Here is a 22,411-nt window from a genome sequence, read left to right on the forward strand (position 1 = left end):
AATCAGTCTTATCCACAGGAAGGGTGCATCTGAAGTAAGGGCCTGTCTGGACACTCTCAAATGAATGTTCCCAACTGCAGATGGACCAGGTGTGGACAGACTGGGGAGCTACAGCCTGCAGGGTCACTGTGCTCCAGGTGGGGACAGACTGGGCCCACAGGGAGCCACCCCTCAGCTGGTCAGCAGTGATCATGTGCTCAGACTGGAAACTCCCTCTTCAGCTGCGCATTACTGAACGCCACTGCACTTGGTGCTCGGGACACTGCTGCTGAATGACCTGGCCTTTTTGGTGTGGTCTATAATTCATTTGAGCAATCTGAAATTGCTGAACTCCTGTCTTGTGTCATTATTATGTAAAGACATAGAATGTGTACTATTATATCAAGACAGTGAATGAAGGAATAGGAGGACAAAACAGTTTTTTCTTTCAGTAGTGTTTGATAGACTGATGTCTATCATCACAGACTGATGTGCAGTATCAGATGCTGAAGGCACATGTCTAGGAGAGTTTAAACACTTGATTCTGCCCAAAGTAAGACACAGAAGGCAGCGTGAACAGTGATGTGGATGTCAGTACATTGCTGAACAATTGTAAGCACAGTTAACTCTGCATCCAGAACCTATCATTCTGACACTTATAGATCTTTCATGTCTGCAGGTGACTGTTGGCCATTCATGCACAATACTTTTAAACATGCTGTTAACACAAAGGGAACACCAGGCCCAAATCTACAGACTCCAGAAACAATATTTAAAGCAGACACTGGGAACCCAAATCCTATGATGTTGTGTTGTTGTAGTTACAGGGGGTGGAAAAAGTGCAAGCTGAAAGAGTTGGCAAATGTTTTATGATTACAGCCCAGTAAATGTTTTATAAGCTCACCGCATTGCTGGCAGCTCAGAGCTGGAACTGAAAGCAGGGTTTCCTGCTCAATTGCTTGGTTTAGAGAGCAGGTGTGACCTATAGTTTTAATAGTCGGGACAATAAATTTATCAGGCTCAATTGGGTGTTATATCACAGCATGCTCAAACTGAGTGTCAGCTTTAATGAGAAGGATATCTTAAACACTAATTTAGATCAATATCAATACTGAGCAGAGACTTAACAGGTGACATGTAATGTAGACAAATGCATACTATTACATGTGAACTATACTGCATATACAGAATGGGAATCACTGAGCTAGAAGAGGCTACTTCAATAAAAACTTTGGTCTTTAAGCCAACACATTTATATCCTATAGATAATGTGGCAAAGTAATAAAAAAAAATCAAGATAAAGGTAAAGACATGAGAAAGAGCTTCAGTGTGTGTACGCAAAGGACTACCGGCGAAGGTATCTCGTGTTGAGTGATTTTCAAATGTTTGTGCCAGACACTGTCGTGAGCAGGGCTATCAGTGTCATGGGAATTAACAATATTTTTACCGCTAGAATAAAACAGCCAACAACCACGTCAATGGTAAATATAAATATTTACAATATGACTTTTCCTTATTAAAACCCAAGAACATCTTCTCCCTAAATGCAACAGTGAATACGTCGCTCCCTATACAGTATATACATTTTTATTGCAGTTCACAGAACGAAATCCTCAACAGTTGGTCTGCTTCCAAAGCAACAAGACGTTATAATAAATATATTCATGTACTTTCTGTCCTTGTGCCACCGCCCCACGAGCGTCCTCGAGCTCTCATCTGAAGGTCGACGCCAGATGACGTTTTTCTTCTGGAGTGTCAAGCTGAGAAGGCGCCTGCTCTAGAAATACAAGGGTTCCCTCAGCCCATGTCAGAAAAAATAAATACAAAACCTCAAATCACAACCGTGCCACACAGTAACTCTGAAAAAAACAGGCAGGTTGAGTCAAAACACGCTCGAAAGAAAAGAGAAACACTTCCAATTATCATTTACACCTCTCGCAGAACACCGAATATCTTTCAATCACATAAAAAGAGAGACGCGTCTGACAGCTTTATCGCCTGTGTGACAAGGATGCACACCGTTTGAACCATTTATCTTTTAATTTGTATCGATAGAAAATGTGTCAGTTTTTTCTTGTTGTGGTAAAGCCGGTTGTTATTCACACAGTTACAAGACACATTGAGGGCAGTTTGAGTGATTTTTTTTTTCCTGGTGGTGAAACAAAACTCTTATCTCCCCTCAAAAGTTCTGCTTGTCTGTTAATGCATTTCCATAATGAAAAAATCAGGTCTGCGCAGCAGAAAGATAAGCAAAAGCACAGCGATTAGATTCCCACCAGATATCAGACGGTAACCTATCAAATCTCACACTTTTAAAAGCTTTTGACAAGCCACACACTGGAACATTATAATGAGAATAAACTCGTGGTTGTTTTTTGGAAGTTTTATTTTTAAGATGAAAGGTCATAGATTTTGTCTTGATTGCAGGGAACTTACGAAACCTGAGTTTTTGACATTCTAAACAGACACATGCGGAACACGCGGGACAGAGCGAATTAAGACGCACATGTACCGTACAGTACATACAGTATAGGATAGGATACTGATCAGGTCAGTGACGACTACATGGAGGGAGATAAGGCATACAAGTGAGACAACAGCTATTTGCAAAACAATTCTGTGTGTTGTTTTTAACATGGAATCGCTGACATTTGTTCTTACATGCCCGTGTTTGGTCCATGATCTGTACAGGAAAAAGAGCTGGTACAGTACATGAGATACAGCCTCCGAGAAAAGAAGTCAGGGTACCAAAAGCTGATCAATCACGGTAGCACCCCTGGGGTCCCCACATAATATAATACATTCTCGCACGATGGATTTACTCCTAAAATGATATTGTTTAGCAACACTGGGCTTCTTCGGCCACGATAAAACCCGTTGAATTTGTTAGCAAAACACGTTACGTATTTATGGAAATAAACTAGTAAAGGACTAGAGGCACCGGTAACGGCGCTCGTTGAGACACAGTTGTTGCCATTTTATGTTGCACACTGGGAAGTCAATGCTGAAGTTTGTGTCAATTATTACTCCTACAGGTTAGACCTGTCAGGAAGCCAAAAACCAAGTAGTGAATAACAATAAGACAGTAGCTCTAGCCAGGAAAACCCTAATTCTGAGCACCGGGGAGAGTGTGAGGCAGCATTAAATAGGCTGGGGAAAAGAGCTAATTGGGAACTGTGTTGAAATGTGAGGGAATGCCAATTCCTCCGGGGGCTCGGGTAACACCTGTGCACTTACCCAGTGAGTTCTGCGTGATGTCGTACTACGGTCCTGCATTGACTTGATGTGCCCTGTTTTCCTAACTTCTGCTTCAAACCTGTGTCGGGACCGTCTCACGTTTCTACATTTCTTTTCAGGAAAGCATCGGGAAAGTTTGACCGTCTGGCGTTCAGTGCTTGCGTTGAAAAGCTCCGAAAACCCATTTGTGTTTCATTCTGACCCGACGCCACAAAAGGAAAAACAATCGTTAGTCTTCTTGTTCAAATGGAGTTTATATAACGAAAGTTCGGCAGGGATGACGACAACCACGCTCAATCGTTCCCAGCCGTCAGTAATCAGCAATCACTCCCTTCACCCTTCCTCCACCGAACGCTATACCAACGTGATATCCCTCCCCTTTGCCTGCGACTTTTGTATCCTCTGCAGTGACCCCTTGGTTACCCAGCAGGTGGCCGGCCCTCAGCCAAGCGGGTTAAGCCAAATATTGTCTCCATAATAGTTCATTACGCTTTGATCTTGGGCATTGCCATACCTAGTGAATTCTTGTTTAAGCAGAAAGGGAAGAACAAGTCACCCTTTCTATCTACCATATCTGTTTGCTGTTAGCTTCTTTTTCTAGGTCCATGTTGAACATATTAATTTACCTACTGTACTTTCCACGGATATATAACACTGCTGGGACTGCTTCATCAGTGTTCAACCAACTGCTTATTAACATTATTTCTGCAAACAGTGCAAATCAGAGTCTTTACATGAGCCGGGAAATACGGAAGTCATGAATTTGTAGCCCCGAAGGAATATAGGTAATCAGAAGTAAGAGAAATGCATCCTTCGTATTGACGCAAGAAGGTTTAATGGTCATGTTGGATCTGTGGTCTGGATCTGCCAAGGGGATTTTAGCTGAAAATCAATCACATTCATTGTTTCAAAACAGACAAGAGTTTGATTATGTGCTTTTAGTGCAGTATTGCAAAAATGCAAATAAATTTTTGCTGAACAATTATGCACGAAAGCTATCACATTTCCTACCATATTAAAAATTATCTAAGAAGAATATGGAAATACAGGATTTGCATTGAATGGATTTCTCGTACTCTTTGTTAAAAGTAAAGCAAAGTAAAAATAAACTAATTGCTAGTATCCCTGACAGGTAATAATATATTTAAATTTCTTAAGAAATTCATTCTCAAAAATCTAAAACAACTTACCTACCTATAAAATTATTTAGATTTTTCCCTTTTGGATTTGAGAATTGGAGTGCTGCAGTTTGAAGTTTTCATTCTTTGAAGAAATGGGTGTAAAACTACAACTTGTGAATAAAACAGTTTGACCACCTTATGCAGCCTAAATGTCTAAATAGCATCAACATCATACACCTTCCAGTGAAGCTTGACGTCCTGCACAGTTCTCAAGGGGCCCCTTGAGCTCTTGATACACATCCCACAGAGGTTGTGAAATAGGGAATGATTTGCTGACAAATTGAAATGAACAATGAAAAAACAAACTGGCAGTCGCAACATGCCAAGAAACATATGGTACAAACTCTGCTTGTAATTTTAATGTCTTTTATTAGGCCTCAGTGGGAAAAGAGGCTATAAAGCCATGTACACTGTTTTGTTCTCATCCAGATGTGTGTAGATGCCACTGTACTGTACATCTGTGGCTGAGGCATGTGTGGGATCTGAACCAGACATGAACTGTATATTTCTGACCTCAACCATAGCAAAGCCGTTTATCGCAAAATAAGAATGTATTTTATACTGTTTATATATATTGTATATCCATTCAAATACTGTGTGTGAAATTTATAAACTATTTGTAATGTTGTATTAGTCAGTTCCTGTAAGCCTATTGTTTTCAGTGTAATATTGCACGCAGAGTGATTTTGCTTCATTGCCAATAGAAAGGAGGAAGATTCAATGAACTTTAAGCCTGTAAGCTACACAGACTCTCTTATAGTTTAGGTGTTTGTCTTCATTCTTCAGCTATACAAATATATTTAGAGTTTTATAAAGAAATAAATGAAGCTCTGTGATGTAATTAAATACCTCTGCCAAACAGTGCCAAATCAACTGAGTGATAGAGCGTAGTTAGAGCTCTCTTACAGCTCTCACACTGTTTTCATTTTTGTCATCCGGAAAATGGATGGAGTTGGCTGAGTATCGGCTCATGGTACAAGTTCAGCTGCACTCAGTGATGTTGCCCAGCTCATAACTTCCATTCGGTTCAGAGATGCTATGAATCGATGACATGCTGACACTTCCTTCTATATTACAATGAGTCCCTGAATGTGAGTTCAAATGAATGCTGTCATTCTATTATTTTCTCTTCAGCAGCTGGTTTTGATGGGACATTAGAACAGAGTCTCCTGCTTTGCATGTGCTCAAGGTTGTCAAATGTAATTTAATCATTTTACAAGCTTATCGGTTGGAACAATGATTATATCCTGAGTGCTTTTTTTCCCCTTTATGCAGCAGTTTGAAAGGAGCCTTGATGTCCTGGCACAGGAATGTATGGGCAGGTGATGCATGTGTTCATAATTCTTGCATGGAATCTGTTGCACCAAGACATTTCTCTTTAAGACGGTTTGACACTTCCTCTCTCCAGTGATAGCACAGTGGCAATAAGCGTGATCTTTATTTTATTCATTAGTTGCCTTCCAGCTCTTTTTCAATTTTGTGAAGAAATTTCTCATCAGGTGACATAAAAAACGTATGACAATTAGCCTTGTCTGGAAACGTTCAAAGCCCCATGAACACAGAATAGCTGTTTTTTTGTAGTTGATGTTGGTTACAGTACAGCCAAGAAAGTATAAGATACAGTATATAGATAAAGAATGTGTACAACATTTTTGCAACTGGACCATAAGTAGGACTGGAAACACAAAATGGAGTTAAAAAAATGAACGTCCTTAGAATTATGATCATCTCCTAGCAATCTCCTCCTCTCAGATATCAATAGGAGATAATTATAGAGGTATTTATAAGATATAAATACAGAACATTCGATGTTCATTCCCAGTGTTGCATTATCTGCCTTTAACAACCCACTGGCATAAAGTCTCATCTCACAAGGAAAGTTCAATTACCTAATTATTTGAGACCCAAAGAGAGCTAAAGCCAAAGTATGTTCTTAAAACGCATAATCTTTTTTAAAAAGTACATTTTTTGAAGCTGTCCAAGCATTATTTGTTGGGCTATTGTATTTATCCCCATAATTATCATTATGGTCACAATAATGAAAGCAATCAAAGCTGTGATGACCTTCTTGATACATACTGTTGATATTGCTGTCACTCAAGAAAAACATTTTCTTAGGACAGAAAATAATGGCAATACAGTAACTAGTTTTATTCATAACTCAAAAGAAGAACAATGTTCTTGCAAATTCAAGACTTTTTTTTACTGTGTGAAATTGGGATTATTGATTGTCAGAATAAATTGATGACTGCTTCTCCTGTTATAATTTAGAAAATAGCATCGCCTTATGTGCTTAAAGATGTATTTAACAAAATGAAAGTGTAAACATTCATATTCACGAACAAAAAAAATCAATTAATTTCTTTGTGCTTTTTCTACAGTGATTACACTGACATTATGGAATGCTTTAGTTACACTCTTTCTTGGAAACAAAACTCTAGATTAGATTATGGTAGGATGCAGCAATTTACTTATCACTAGGTAGCAAGTGTGAAAGTGTGGCTGATGGTATTTATTAAACAGCAGCCATCAAAAATGTGCATAGAGTAGCAATACCTGTTTAGTAAGGCTCTTTATAGAAATATAATTTTGCTGTAGGTTTTCTTGAAGAATGGATCGGCGTTGTTATAATGATACAAGCAAATAAGCATGATACCACTGATTCATCTGTGAAATCAGATATTGCACTAATGCAACACAGTTGCCTTTGTGTACGTACAAAGAGAAGATCTTAATTGCAGTCTTTTCAAAGCAATTTCACAGAAATCGTACCATCACAGAACAATTTGTAAGAACAAACTGTGATATTAAATGAAGGGGAAAATTAAATATTTTGGAAAGTAAGTTTTTGAACACAAATCTGCATTACGTCTGGTACAGTGGGTGCCATTTCAGTCCTTTTTCAGTGGGATACATTTGGCTCATTATTTCAAACTTATGGCAACAATGAAGACACTCTCAGAACTTAAAAGCCATCAAAGTATGAGTACTAGATTATCTTGCAGACACTATGGGGAAATAAAGAGAAGTGTTGTGGTCTGACAAGCTACGCCACCATGATGTGGAAGCCAATACCCTAGCTTCTTTAGATTATCATGAGGTGAAGTGTTCTACAAGAAAGTAAAATATTTCAAGTCAGTGTTGCCTTGTGCTGCAAACAGAACAGTGATCTACAATGATCTCACTTGAATCTCAAAGCATGTTTACTGTTCTGGAGATATTATTCACAGAAGACGTTATCGAAGACTGAATGAGGTCAATGGACTAGAATTCATTTATAAAATTCTAATCGAACACACTGAAGGAAATATATGAAAAATATTGGAGTCCACTCAGGTGTCAGATGTGGATGGTATCCTGGTTCTGTAATCACAATTTGGCAGGAAGGAATGAAACCACAGTCCAATCAGCATTCCCAAACTGCAAATAGCTGATGTGCTAGGTGATATTGTAATTATAGCACAAGTGTGTTAGTCACACTGCAATAACACACTTTGTTACAGATCGAGAGCTACGGATCACAGCTGAAGGGAAATCTATCCATCATCATGTCAGCTTCTAGATTAAAAGGTATAATTTTACACTGTGAAGTGATAGATGGTTTCAAAGCAGTTCTTTAGGTTGCCGTTCGCCCGCAAGCGTAGCATAACCAAAGCAATTAATATGTATTATAATTGAGCAGAGCTTTTGGAGTATCTAAGTCATTTTGGATACTTTTGTAGCAGTGGAGAATCTCCCAGTGTGTCAGAAAAACTGACTGATTATGTAATTGCTTGGACTGTGATTGTTTGCTGGAGTAATGCTGATTTTCCCATCCAGTGAGAAATCGTACACTTATGAAGGAACAGGTTAATAACAATAAAAGTCAAAGTGTACAGCTGATGTAGACATGTTCAGGTCGTACTGATTGTCGTAGTTGTGAAAATAGTGTAGAAGAAATAAAATATGAGAAAAGGCACTGAAAAAACTAGATAGCACCTGCAGTCTGTAATAAAGAAGGTACACTCACTATCTACTGTACCTAAGCACAGTGAATACATAACTGGAAGAATGACTTCCCCTTTATTTAACCTGCTGTTTAAATTACAAAAATAGCAAAAACAAAGACATACTGCAATATCAAACAATTTAACACAGAGGCAGTGTGATTTTAAATTACTTTAAAAAGATATTGTTGTTGATTACTGTCAATTTTCTTCCAGGGCAATTTAATTTCAGTTGCTCTTGACTGCTGCTGATTGGCAATTGAAATTCAATACTCTTCTTCTATAGCGATCAGTTTGTAACAGACCACATTGCTGCTCTTATCCAGTTATACAGTATTGATAACCTTGCTGAAATTGCTTTGAGAGTGTCATATGATAAATGAAATGCATGATTTATACTGCAAAATGGCATTAAAAACTCGAATATAGAAACCATGGATGCAATCAGTGCCGATTATATGGTATATTTTCTGAGGGCTTTTGGCTGAATAAGATCCTCGGAAAAAGTCATTTACAAATTTTTCATAACAGATTAATTCTCAAACAGGAAACATTCAATCCACGGACTTGGATTGGACTGGACAAGAAACAGAGAAACTGAGTGCCGACATAAGGGTTGAAAGACTTTGTCATTAGAGGTGTGCCACAAGAATCTGTACTAGGACAACAGCTCATCCTCCTTAACTAGGCATGCTGGCTATGATAATAAATTGTCAGGGTTAGCAAACACTGTGAAAACAGCTAAAGAATTTCAAAAATATAAAATCTGACATTGGGTAAAAACCTGGAATTTCATGTTTAGTGCCAACAAGGGTGTTGTGTGCAGGTAGAAGAAACAAACTCCAAATATAAGATGAGCTTGATTCTAATTACAAAAAAGATTTAGCTATTTGTGTAGAATAATTATCTTCATCTTGCAGACACTGTGGGGAAATAAAGAGAAGTGTTGTGGTCTGACAAGCTATGCCACCATGATGTGAAAGCCGATACCCTAGCTTCTTTTAATAAATAACTAGATGAGAAACATGGACCAATTAGCTACTAATGAACTATTTGGATAATACTAATGACCTGCTTTTGTTTGTTAGTGTTTTTGTTCATGTGTTCTAATGCCCTAGGACTTGGTAACTCAGACTCACATCATCCACCATTTCTTCTATCTAATTAACTTTTTTTTATAGGAAATGAAGAGATTTTTCAATTACTGAGATGGTGTCACAATAAATCAGAGTGTAACCTGGCAGGCAATGGGCACAAGGTGGAATACACCTTGAGCATGATGCCAGTTCACTACAGGGCACACACAAACACTCACATGGGGGGACCATTTAGAGATGCTAGTCAACCGAGACGACTTTCAGAGCACCCAGAGAAACTCCATGTGGCCATGAGACCAGATACACCCATGTAAACTCCTCTCTCCAGAAGATGCCCCAACACCCAACCCAGGACTGAGTGTGTCACGAACTGTATTCCCACGTGCAACTCTCGGTGTCAACACCTGTGCCCTAGTTAAGGTATTAGCACTGCTCACGCCCTTTCATATCCTCTCACTCCTCTCAGTCCTCGCTCACTGTTGAGATCGACTTTTGCCTTTCTCTTTTGCGTGTACCTCACTGACCTGACTTCTGGATTCCCGACCCTGTTCAATCTCCAGCTTCGCCTTCTTCTGTGCCTAGCGTCTTTTGGATTTGTATACTTTCATTCTGACTCTCCGGAAACCTGACCAAGCCTGCCTACCCCGACCTCGTATACTGCCTTTCGCTCCTGGGATGTGGACACCTACTCGGCACCGCATAGGGTCCGACCACTTTCTCTCACAAGTCCCTAGTGACAACATTGACAGTGTGAGACAGCAGTGCTACCAGCCACAGCAGTATGTCATCCTACTGATACACTGCTTTTAATAATTTAATCTACCTCACTCATTTTATGTTAAGTAAAAAAACTTCTGAGCTTCTGACAGCTAATCTATACTCAGGAGAAAATTATCAGTCTATGTTTGCATGTATGTTTTTTTTTAATGTTTCCGGATTCTGGGATATTGATTAAATGCTCTCAGTGTCATTCTGATTAATTGATCATTCATGACTGACTGAGACACACTTGAGTGACTTTTACCGTTGGATAACAGCTATATCACCTTATTAGTGAGAGAGTTGATTGCGCAAAGGTGATGAGGGAATTGAACCTGCTGAATGTCAAGTCTGGTTAAAATCAAGCAAGAAAAACATGGAAATGAAGCAACATGCCCCAGCAAGAGAGAACAACACCTTCATGTGATTGGTATGTTAGGGGCTGAATGAAGTCTCCTCTCCGTCAATCCGTCAATCACTGGCTGTGATGTTCTCAAACAGAAGTTCCTGCCTGGTAACAGGTTACAGCCAACCACAGTCCAGTAAACACAGGCCACATTTTGGAAGCCCACTAGTCAAGATGCCTTGCCAGGATTGATGGTCTCAGCAGGGGTGTCTGGTCGCTATAGATTTCGGCCTGAAGTGACAGATAACTACCTGACTGCACAGCACTGATCAAGTCATCCTGTGGGCTCATCCTGCCTTGCTCTGAGACCAGTTGTAAAGAAACAGTTCTTTCCAGGCCCTGTGCAGACGACACGATCCGGAATAGTGAAGAAACAGATGGCGTGTCTAAGGGGTGCAGGTGTCCAGGGAGAGTGAGTCCGGGGCGAACAATCCATGAGAAAATCCCCCATGTTGACAACAAATGTTAATTAGCATAACGAGTTTGATAAGGAAAGTCAAGTGTATGTGTCATGTACACTTGATACAAGTACAGTAAATAACTTTCTTGATAACTTTGTGACTTTGTTGCTGTTATAAGTGCTATTTCTTTTGTTGCTCAGAATAGTTGGTGCTCCTTTGCTCTGGGTAAGAAATAATTTTTTTAACAAAAAAATCTGCTAACAACTTCAATGGTTTTCTCGGCAGTCCAAGTTCAAAGTGTCCGATAAATGAGAAGCTATTTTTTTTTCACTCGACTTTGCACTGAAACAAAAGCCAAAAGTGGATAAAGAAGGAAAAGCTGAAAGTAAGATAAAGTAGCAGACACTAGACCTCTGATTCAGCATTGCTTATCTTACACTGTCCTACAAATTGCCCAGTCATTGGCTAAATTAAGTCTGTGTTTTGCCAAACAGAGAAACTGCGTTTCCAATGACAAGATTAATTTCAGTCTCTGAAATGTGAACATAGCCAGATAGCAAAATATCCAGAGAATCCTTGCAGACAGCCTTCATTGCTGCCTGCTTAATGCCTTTATTAGCATGATGACCTTTTTTTTCTAGTCTTCTTATCGCTGGACCACCATCACAAATGAGGTGTGCAGGCAAGGTTAAGATTAAAAGTCAACCGTCTCCACTCATTCTTACAGTTCTCGTCGGCTGCCTTCATTGGCAGAAAGAGACCCCTTGCTTGGTGATGTTTCCTTCCTGTCCCTGACAATGCTCTACACCGACTGGGATAAAGGACAAAGTGCCACGAAATGTCCAGTGCCTTTCGCACTGTGAATAACAGCAACAGGAAGAGACGTCCCGAAGTCTTCCTCTGTGTCTCATTCACATCTAAAGATCAATATTCGAATTACACCTTTCACACCAGTGACACATCTAAACACTGGTGACCAAGTCTTTCACACCAGAGACACATCTTCACACTGGTGACCAAGTCTTTCACACCTGTAACTCATCTTCACACTGGTGACCCCATCTTTAATACAGGTGACCCATGTTCACACTAGTGAACCCATCTTTCACAATGGTGATCCAAGTTCACACTGGGGAACCCATCTTTAATACTGGTGACTCACACACTGGTGAACCCATCTTTCACAATGGTGATCCATGTTCCTCTTCTTTTCAATTCAGGGTCCGCAGGACAAAGAAGCTTAAACTGAATATGAGGGTCCCAGAAATAGTGTACTTTGCACTTCTGTGCCACTGCTTGTGTCACTGGACATCCTCTCTGCAGTTCTCTTTGATATAATGAAACACAAAATATGTTGACAAATAACAGTCCTCATACCATCTGACAGGTTGCCAATCACCCGTCTCAGTGCTTACACTGTTTCTAACTTTCTGGCATGCCACCAAGAAGTAAAATTACAATACTCCTTCAAACAGGATTTTTTAACAAGGTCAAATTGATTGAGTGATGGATTTCAAATAAAACTAATGCAAGGTGAGAATGAGACAACAGATCAGTGTGAATAAATGTATGTAATTACGTACTGCCAGGTGTGGAGGACAGTATCACATAATTAAATTCTTTACGAAAGCCTTAGATATTGTGTCATATCAGAAGTAATAGTGCAATAAAATATATACAGCATATATTTTAAAAATGGCTTGGCTTGTAACACTTTTTACACTCATTTTTAATGTGTGCCTATTAATGGATTATATATTCCAGCTTTGATAAATAAATGGGCCCCTTAAACAACAAGTAGCATAGTTTATGGGACAAGAGTATATATCAGTGCGTATTCTGTCTGCGTCCCCCTCCAAGGACAATATTAATACTTCCTTACATGGTATATGGAACGGGACAACACTTGGTCAGGATTCTCTCGTGGAGATGATTTACAAAGCCAGCCTGAATAATTTATACAACAGTATAAAGATGGCACTGCACAAGTGTGTGTCTTATCAAGGGCTGTGTATTCAACATGACATCATTTTCATTTCTCATCTGGCAATATCTGCTCCTTCTCAGAAGTGCAACCAAAGCCCAGAACCTAACAGGCACAGGTTTTGTTGCACAATATCATTCTAAGTCTGCAAACAATCAGTCAGATAATGTAGCCTGTCAGTCGCACCTGCCCCAGCTGGTTTACCAAGGATCACCAAGAAACATCAGGAATATTCTGACAGACACAACTCCATGCTGTTGACCTTTTGATCAGAAAATGTGAGTGGACATACCTGTTTATCCTCTGTTGCTGCATAGAAGCATCCTGTTATTGTGCCTTGGGGCAACCTTGTTGTGAAAGGCGCTACGTAAAAATAAATGGAATTGAATTGTTATTAATCTAAATTGACACAGTACTTCCTGCCTCCAGCATCGATTTCTTAAAGTGAGAAATTTGAATATTAAATATCCTACTTGCTTCTCTCCTTATCCCTGCTGGGAAGCAAGTGAAAGCTCTGTCGGCATAATTGGACTGAAACCTTGATTGACTCCGCTGAGTAAACCAGAGTGCGAAGCTCCAGCAGCAGGAGCAGCTGTCTTGGCCCTGAATGGTGCTGTGCTTGGATTTACAGCCGTGGGGTCCGCTGATAACACCTCTTTGCTGTACAGGTGCAATAGACATTTGGCCTATGCTGAAGAGGATGATATTAATAATATTTTATTTTAAACAGTGCTTGTAATGATACATCTGCTCAAGGCATGTTCTTTACAATAAAACAATCATCAAACAAAAGAGTCAGGGAATTGAAAGTGTGAGCACAGAAATGAATCTTGAGGCAGGATTTGAAAGTGCTGACTGACAGAAAATACCATTGAAGAACATGATATTTTGTCCATGTATTACATGAACAAAAGGAAAAGGAAGTCATCTTCCTTTCTTAGATATTAGTAAGTGCATTAGCATCAAGTGCTTATGTTTCAATCATTCTGTAAAATATCCCTATTTAATGAGCACATTCTATTAGATGTGATTAAAGTGTGATCTGTTTTAATACATGTGAGCTCATGTTGCTCACAAAATGTTTCTGGTGAGAACTAAAGCTCATACATACTTGCCTAACATTGCAGTATTTGCATCATTCATTTTTACAAGCATGGAATAACATTGTAATAACACGTAACTAACAATAGACGCGTAGATGCATTCTTTATGCCTCATTAATCAGAAACATTAGACTTGGTCTAGTGTGTCAAAATCCCCCTTTAATATAACTTTTCTCATTTGTAGATCATAACGAAGGGGATTCTGCTTGATGTGCAGAGATTTAATGAATTAGTGAGAACTCATAGTTCAAGAATTGTCAGTAGTGTGCCTGGTTTAAATCTGATCATAAAAATAAACAGGGAACAGGTCTTTTATCCCCACTGATATTGTCATGTTTTGAATCCTCAACCATTCGTGCAAAGCAGCTGTGAAAAAAAAATGAGACAATTCAACTAGGGAGAAGTCTTTTAAAAAGATTCCAACATCACTTCTAAAACAGTCTAAAATTGATAAATTAGGGCTTAAAAAACTGGGTTTCAAAGCTAGCAGAATAACTGATGTCTTGCAGTTGCAGTTTTATTTAGTTCCGGTTACAGTTTGGGATTGGCAGACACTGACATTCTTATTGCTAGGTGTCTTCTATTTATTTTGCTAAGCATGGAAAGCACAGATAAGTGCACAGATAAGTGGAATGTCAGGCAGATCACTCTTAACTCTGTCCCGTCCAACATTTATTATGGGCTAGAGCTAGAAGATAACATTATCATCAGTGTCTCTTAGAATTGTTCTCTCTGGATTAATCAGGGGTCAGATCAATGTTCACTGTATTACTCACTCCAGGATGCTCTGAGTGCACTAGGATTAATTTAGGTTTCATTCAAATCCTTTGCACATGTGTAGAGTACAGGGTCACATCTGCACATATTACACCCCTTTTGTTTCTTTTTGATGTGCAGTGATAATATATTTTGTAATTCAAATGCTGTATATGTAAATATTACAGAATGTTTGTCTTCAATAATTGCATTAGACACAAAATCTCACACATATCAGTACTGCTCTGTACTGTATACTGAGTACATATATGAGAATTTGTTTTTCATTCAGATACATTTTCATTCAGTGAGCATTCCCCTTCCAGATAGTGTATCTAAACATTAATCTATCTTCATACTTAACAGACATTATTCATATCTCACGCTTCTGCAGTGTGCTAGATTGCTGGAAGGTAATGATTCTAGGAGAAAAGTACTCCATGGTACCCCTATACCCAATATGTAAACCCCATTTTTCTTCAGAGACAGTCGCTCAGGTCTTGTTTGAAATTCAATGCTTCATTCGAACTGAAAAGTCATGAGTCTTCTCCACAGCACACAACAAAGAGATGTTTCTCATAGATCACAATGTCACTAGGATCTGTTTGTGACTGTTTCTTTGAATTAACTGCTTTAGGGCAGGTGACTGCCTTCAGAGTTCATTGCTAACAGATGAGCCTTGTATGCAACCATCTGAGTTTAATTCACACTTACTGGACTTTGACATTTTAGGCTCAGTTTTTTGGGGTTAAATGAGGTTGTTAATCAAGGCTGCATCAGTGTGATTGTACTGTATAATTCAGGTAAGGTTCATGAGATCAGCTCTATATATGGCTGTTAAATAATTTATAACACGTTTATAACAAAAGTTTGAGGTGGCTGACAAAAGCCAAATTCAATTAGTCTCAACTGTCAGTAACCTGTAATCAATTCTGACGTAATTTCCTCACTCACTTTTTCTTTTTCTTGAGTCTAATGCAGTTTTAATAAGGTTAGTAAGGAATTAAACAAAACGTGATAAATACTATATGTGGTATCTCTCTCTCTCTTGCTCATGTCTTTTGCATCCCTCCTCCAGCCTACCTCCCCCTCTCCAGCTGCCCCTGGGTCACCCCTCTCAATCCAGGGGGTCCCAGCCTCCCCCTCCTCTGGACAAGAAGGTCACCCCTCAGCCAAGCCGGTTAAGCCAGATTTCTGGCAACTAAAACTCAATAAACCTTTCTATATGATTAATTCTTGGCTGTCATTTTTCCTAGTGAAATGGCCGTTAGTGTTATTATCTCAAATACCTTAGAAACAGTGGCCATATCACCCTGCAGCTCTCCCCTGGCATCCCACAAGCCTAGCAGGTGTGAGCCTGTTCAGTACCTGGATGGGAGACCTCCTGGGAAAAACTAAGGCTGCTGCTGGAAGAGGTGTTAGTGGGGCCAGCAGGGGGCACTCACCCTGCGGTACATGTGGGTCCTAATACCCCAGTATAGTGACGGATAAAAAGGTGCTGTCCTTCGGATGAGACATAAAACTAAGGTCCTGACTCTCTGTGGTCAGTAAAAATCCCAGGGCGTTCTTCAAAAAGAGTAGGGGTGTCACCCCAGCATCGTGGACAAATTTTCCATTGGCCTTTACCAATTGTGGCCTCCTCATAATCCCCATCTCTGAACAGGCTTCATCACTCTGCTCTCCTCCCCACTGAGAGCTGGTGTGTGGAGAGTGTGCTGGCGCACTATGGCTGCCGTCGCATCATCCAGGTGGGGCTGCACACTAGTGGTGGTGCAGGGGAGTCCCCATTACCTGTAAAGCATTTTGAGTGGAGTGTCCAGAAAAGTGCCATATAAGTGTATTTATTAATTAAACTGACAAATAAAAATAGTTACTGTAAGACTTCCCAGTTTGACATAAACAATAACATCAGTGTTAAGCTCATGAGCTAGTTGAGCTCTTGATTGAATGTGAGCTTGGTAAGAAAAGATTGAAGAGAAACTAGACTAGAAACTAGAGAAACTGCAAGACAAGCACAGTATCTTCAGTGGGCTGCTTACACTTCATTCTTTGCAACTGTTGCCAAAGGGTACCATCTAGTTAAAAAGTTTGTCACTCCTCATTATTGTATGATGTTATAAAAGCTACCAGCTACTTGACACAGTGATTTGCTTAAGACCATCATTTTATTTAAACTACTTCATGCGTATAATCAGTTTTTAATGTCACAGACTGAACTGTACTGCTAATATGCTGTCCAATGTAAGCAACATTATGTACACTAGCTTGGAAGAGATGAAAATGAAAATAACACCTATGAGGATAGAATGAATGCATTTTTGTCCTAACGTTTTCATCAAATATAATTAACTAAGCAAACTAGGAGTATTAATATTAGCTTGTTTTTTTGTGGTTTAGGATGGAAGATTTTAAATGAGCAGAAATGAGAATTTTTAATGTTTAATGTCTAGCATCCTGTACTTTTTCTTGAGTCTAATGCAGTTTTAATTAGGTTAGAACAGTACACATCAAACATTTTTCAAACATTTACTGAAATTACAGTAATCTCACACTGTCTTATAATGGCAGGTTGATATATCCAAGAATGCAGCACACTGCCAGAGTGAAGCACTATCCCAGTCAGACTTCATGGACACAATTAACCAAGGAAATATTGCAGAGATAAGAAAACGTACAGTGTATTTGTATTTGTATTTGTTACCCACACTGAAACATCTCTAGCATTTGTACGATGGTGCAGTGATGAAGTTGTTCCCATTCATACTTTATAATGTTCTTGTCTTGTACTGTGGTCCAAATAGAAGAATGCTCAGTATCCTTTATGCTGTAATTAGGACATCTAAGAACTGTCAGGCTTCTATACATTGTCAGTCCTCTCACAGGAACAGCACAGTGCATTTGACTGTTTTCAGTGCGATTGCTGGCCCCACTAAAACCTCTTCCAGCAGCAGCCTTAGTTTTCCCAGGAAGTCTCCCATCCAGGTACTGAAGGTACAGACTCACAACTCCTTGACTTCAGTGGGCTGCCAGGTGTGAGTTGCAGGGTGATATAGCTATAGATGAGCCTGATGAGACTATACATTTGCTGTGCCTTGCAGTATGACAGGGAAAAAACAGAACTACCAGTCAGCACCTAATTTTTCCTACACAAAGAATATTGAAACTGTATTTCTGTGTGAGTCACTGCTCAAAATATAGCTGGAAGGACTGAAAGACTTGTATGACACTAACCCAAGCTGTGTGCTCTAGTCGCTGTCGTATGGTATTAATCAGGGCTCAAAACTGTTATTGCTCTTTTGCACAGAGTGAAGAAAATATATAATATACTTGTCATGGGTGAAGTGTTTGCTTTCTGAAGCGTGTTTATTCATAATGGACAGACTAACAAAACCTAATAATACCAGAAAAGGGTATTTAGGATTAGAAAATGTTTTTTTAAATCATTGTGGAAAATGTGAGAATAACAATTCCAATATAATGACTCCAGGGGGTTGTATACTGTACTTCACACTTTTTGTGTTAACTGAAGCAACAATTATGCTTTTGAAACTAATGTACAGTAGTTAATAAACAACATGAGAAATTATGATAGAAAAATCTTCCACAATTATTTGGATTATTTAATAGTAAAACTGAAACATTTATTGTAATATGCTAACTGGGATTTCTGCATGCAATGTGGTGCATTTTAACTGTGGAATGTGGGCCATACCTTAGTTATTTTATCTTCCTAGTGTGTTTAATATCAAAGATGAACAATTAAACATACATAAAAGCAGATGTTATTGGAATTCATCTTAGCTAATTTAAAAATACTAGCATGGAATTTAAAGGTTGGTACAACTGAGCACATCCCGACTGGGGTCATCACATGGAAAATGCCAATTGCTAAATTCTTACCAGGGAATGTCTTTCTTCTGTGTGAAGAAAGATTATTTGATGAGTCTCAAATTTACAACAATCTCTACTGCTTAATGTTATAATCAAGCTGGCATGAAAATCAGAAATGACTCTTTAATGCATTTTCTTAAAGGCTCTTTCCCCTCTCACCCTTCTGCTATTTTGTAAGAGTTCAATATAAATGATAATGGTTGGTTTCTAATTGCATATTCCACAGTAAATTAGAAATATAAAATTGCAGTTCACTATCTATTTTTTCTTTTTTACCCCTTTTGAAAAACCCACCACTATTTTAGATTAGCCTAGAACTATCTCCTCCATGGTTGCAAGCTAACAGAGCATGAAATATTAAATCAGAAGAGCTATTACATTTTAAGAGTCGAATAAAATAAATTCAAAAGCGCTGTTGCTCTGATGACTTTCTTTTCCCTAAAATACATGCGCTTAAATAAAACCTGAAGCACTCGCAAGAGAACCTGAAGTGGCCCCAGCCTGAAACACTTGTGCGATTTTCTGAGCTCCGTTAAACTTGGAAAGAGCACAAAGACAAAATGTGAGAGCCACATGGTGACCCAACAGCAATCTCATGGCCCAACGTGACTTAATCCATCATTTGAAGGGGGTGGAGAGGGCTAGAGCCATACATTTTGAAAAACATTTGAGAAATGCCAAATTTATTTTTTTTTAAATATGCTTATGTTCTTAAGGGCTCATGTTCTTATGACCTTGTGTTCTTGCATTCTTACATTCACTGCTCACATTCTTGTCTTCTTATGTTCTTGAGTTTGTGTGCTCTTGTGTTCTTATGGTCTTATGCTGTCATGCTCTTATGTTCTGGGAAAGTTCACATTAGAATATAAAGAAGATCACAATCAAGAAGTGGCCTTTTAGCCAATCTAGCCTGTTTGGTAGGTAGTAATCATTTGAATCCAATGCTCAATGTGTGACTTGGCGCTACACTAGAATGACGTCTTAGTTTTCTAGTATTCTTTCATCAGGTGGGAGACGTTTCAGCTTCAAATACCACCTACAGTAGTTTACTAGATGAGTCAAACGATGTTTTCATGTCTGTAACTTTTTCTTATGCTCTTAAAGGGGAACTGCAACGCTATTTTTATGTTTGCGGGTTAGAAATAGACAAAACGTCCAGCTCTGGGCAGCGCCATATTCTGTGATTCAGAATGAGGCAGAAAAACTTCCAGTGGGGTGAAGTGGCTGTATGACATTGTAAACAAGCAGGTTTGTGAATCGATCTTTGTTAATCCAATAGAAATATTGCTCTGAACTTTGAGACGGTTTTGCCGATACATACTTCTTATTTGTTACCTCTGCCTGCAGATCACATTGGAACATTTCTGCAGTGAAATGTCTGCTGCACAACCTGTACTTATTCACTCATACATCACAGTACATCAATCATTAGAGTGACTAGTGAGCAGGAAGGGCTGTATCACGATACAATTCGCCCAAAGTCTCGCTCTCTCGCCCATGGTGAGACCAGGGGTTTGCAACAATATGGTGACTTACAGTACTTTCACAAATACTTTCACAAAGTTCACGATTTTGTGCTTAATTCGAAATTCGTAAAAAGGTTTCTATGCCGATCAATGAGTTTATTTTGTTACCTAGATTTAATAACCAGTCTGAGAAACTGGGACTGCAGCTCCCCTTTAATGGGAGGACATACAACAGAGAACAGCAAAGATTAGGAGAAAAACAATCATATTTACCCATTACCTACAAATCAAGATGGGCAGGAAAGCAGATCAGTCAAAACAGGGGCAGATAGATGTAGCTGTCAACCATTAATGTAAAAAATGTAATATAAATACAGCAGTGCTTTATTAACAAACTTGATCATGCAGTTATGTGTTAAGGAACTGAGAAGGGACATGAAAATAATTAAATAATGCTCATGAACATATTTACATTTTTAAGAGTGGCAATGAAAATAAATGTGAAAGCGCTAGGCAGGAAAATAAAATGCTGCAGCTGTAGATCAGCAACTGCAGTATCAGGTGTGAAAACAAAATCCAATTGTCCCTGAAGATAGGTGCTGTACCAAAAGGAAAAGGGATTCAGGACCCATTCAGTACAGAAAGCTACCAAGTGCGAAAGTCATCCGTGCCTACTTTCTCAAAGTGAAACTTGCGCCTCGCAGGAGAGTGATAACAGAGCCTTCAGCGGAATTCCCCGCACCACGTTAATTTAATCACATGATAAAACAGAACAGACCAGCCCTTGTCCCAGTCTCAAAGAGCCCCAGCCTCGCAGGGTTGGTCTTTAGCAATTATGGAGCATTATTAGCTCTGCAGAGGCGAAGTGACATCAAGGAATTAGTTTATAATTAAAATTTTATTGGCCATATCATTACTGATAAGATCATTTGCAAGGGACTGAGATGTCGCGGAGATTTTCTGCATGACACATTACTGTGCTGACTTTGATTTTATTTAAGTGGAATTGGGGGTATAATGGATGACTTGTCATCGAACTAAGAATGCCCATTAATGGATGCAGCCGCAGTGCAGGGAGGTTAATGACCAAGGGCCACATGTAATGACCTGAGACTTTATAGAATGGTATTTGTAACATGGCAGCTCTATGCAATTGCCTTGGATTTATGAAAGGAATGGAGTCTCCCGGAGGCAGGCAGCTAATGCCATTGTTTTCTGAAAAGCCCACTGGCTGTTTCTGATGCCTCTGTCACGATCATGCTAAAACGCCTTGGAAGAAAATATGCAAATAGAAATGGACCTTTTTTTTAACCACTCATAGCCTCTTAGTCCTGGTGAGTAACAAGAAAACCTGGAAAATATCCTGGAATCACAGGTGGAGCTACACCCCAGACAGGACACCAGCCTTCGTTTTGTGTTTCCAATTAGTCTGTTATCCAAAATTATGAAAGGAACATATTCCACTGATCATTCCACTAAAATAATGTGTGAAAATGTCAGAATGCTTGCAGTTTAAGGTTTTTTATAAATGATTTTGTGGTTCAATATCAGTAGGTTTTCTAGTTCGTTGCCTCAGAAGATCCATCACCCTACTGTGACATTGTTTTGGTCGGACAAACATACAATCTGACAAATAAATAAGGACGTGTGTATTTATATTTTCAGTTTTAGCAGTGACCTGTACGAGCGTTGCCTTGTACCCTGTTTTGTATCTGAAAATCTGCAGAGACCTGACCTGAAAGAGATCATCAATAAAAGATACACACATCTGGTTAACATCTGTTTTCTATGGTTCTGCTTCTCAAGAATCTCAAGAAAATACTTCACTGTATGAATTAGATTAATTAGATAATTGGCTAGTTGGCATGAACAGAAGGGTAAAACACCTTTATCTAGAAAGACATCGTTGCTAAAAAGGTCAAAGTAAATCATATTTTGAAGTCAATCAGGATGCTGTTCATGAGCCCTGTGGAATAGAGGAGACTGCTCTCGCCAAGGAGATCACACGCGCGCTCAGTTTTTGTTTTTCATATGCAAATCAAATCTCACCAACTCCACCCTTTTAATTTCGTTGTATATTAGACCTGTCAGATAGCAATCTAACTCCAGCCACTGCCTGTTCCCGGGGGCTTCTCGTATTAATGAGGACGGCTGTGATTCTGCTT

General features: G+C 39.1%; 1 long non-coding RNA gene across 1 annotated transcript; it reads right to left on the minus strand.

Annotated features, from left to right (window-relative positions):
* Window positions 1-394: 394 nt before the first annotated feature.
* On the minus strand, window positions 395-3,487 carry LOC107076700 (uncharacterized). Its single transcript, XR_001477871.2, has 2 exons — window positions 3,217-3,487; window positions 395-1,756 (listed from the first exon to the last, which is right to left on the minus strand). It is a non-coding gene; the product is annotated as an uncharacterized lncRNA (long non-coding RNA).
* Between the last annotated feature and the right edge of the window lie 18,924 nt (window positions 3,488-22,411).

This window comes from Lepisosteus oculatus, chromosome 5 (assembly GCF_040954835.1).
Source record: "Lepisosteus oculatus isolate fLepOcu1 chromosome 5, fLepOcu1.hap2, whole genome shotgun sequence".
Lineage (NCBI taxonomy): Eukaryota > Metazoa > Chordata > Actinopteri > Semionotiformes > Lepisosteidae > Lepisosteus > Lepisosteus oculatus.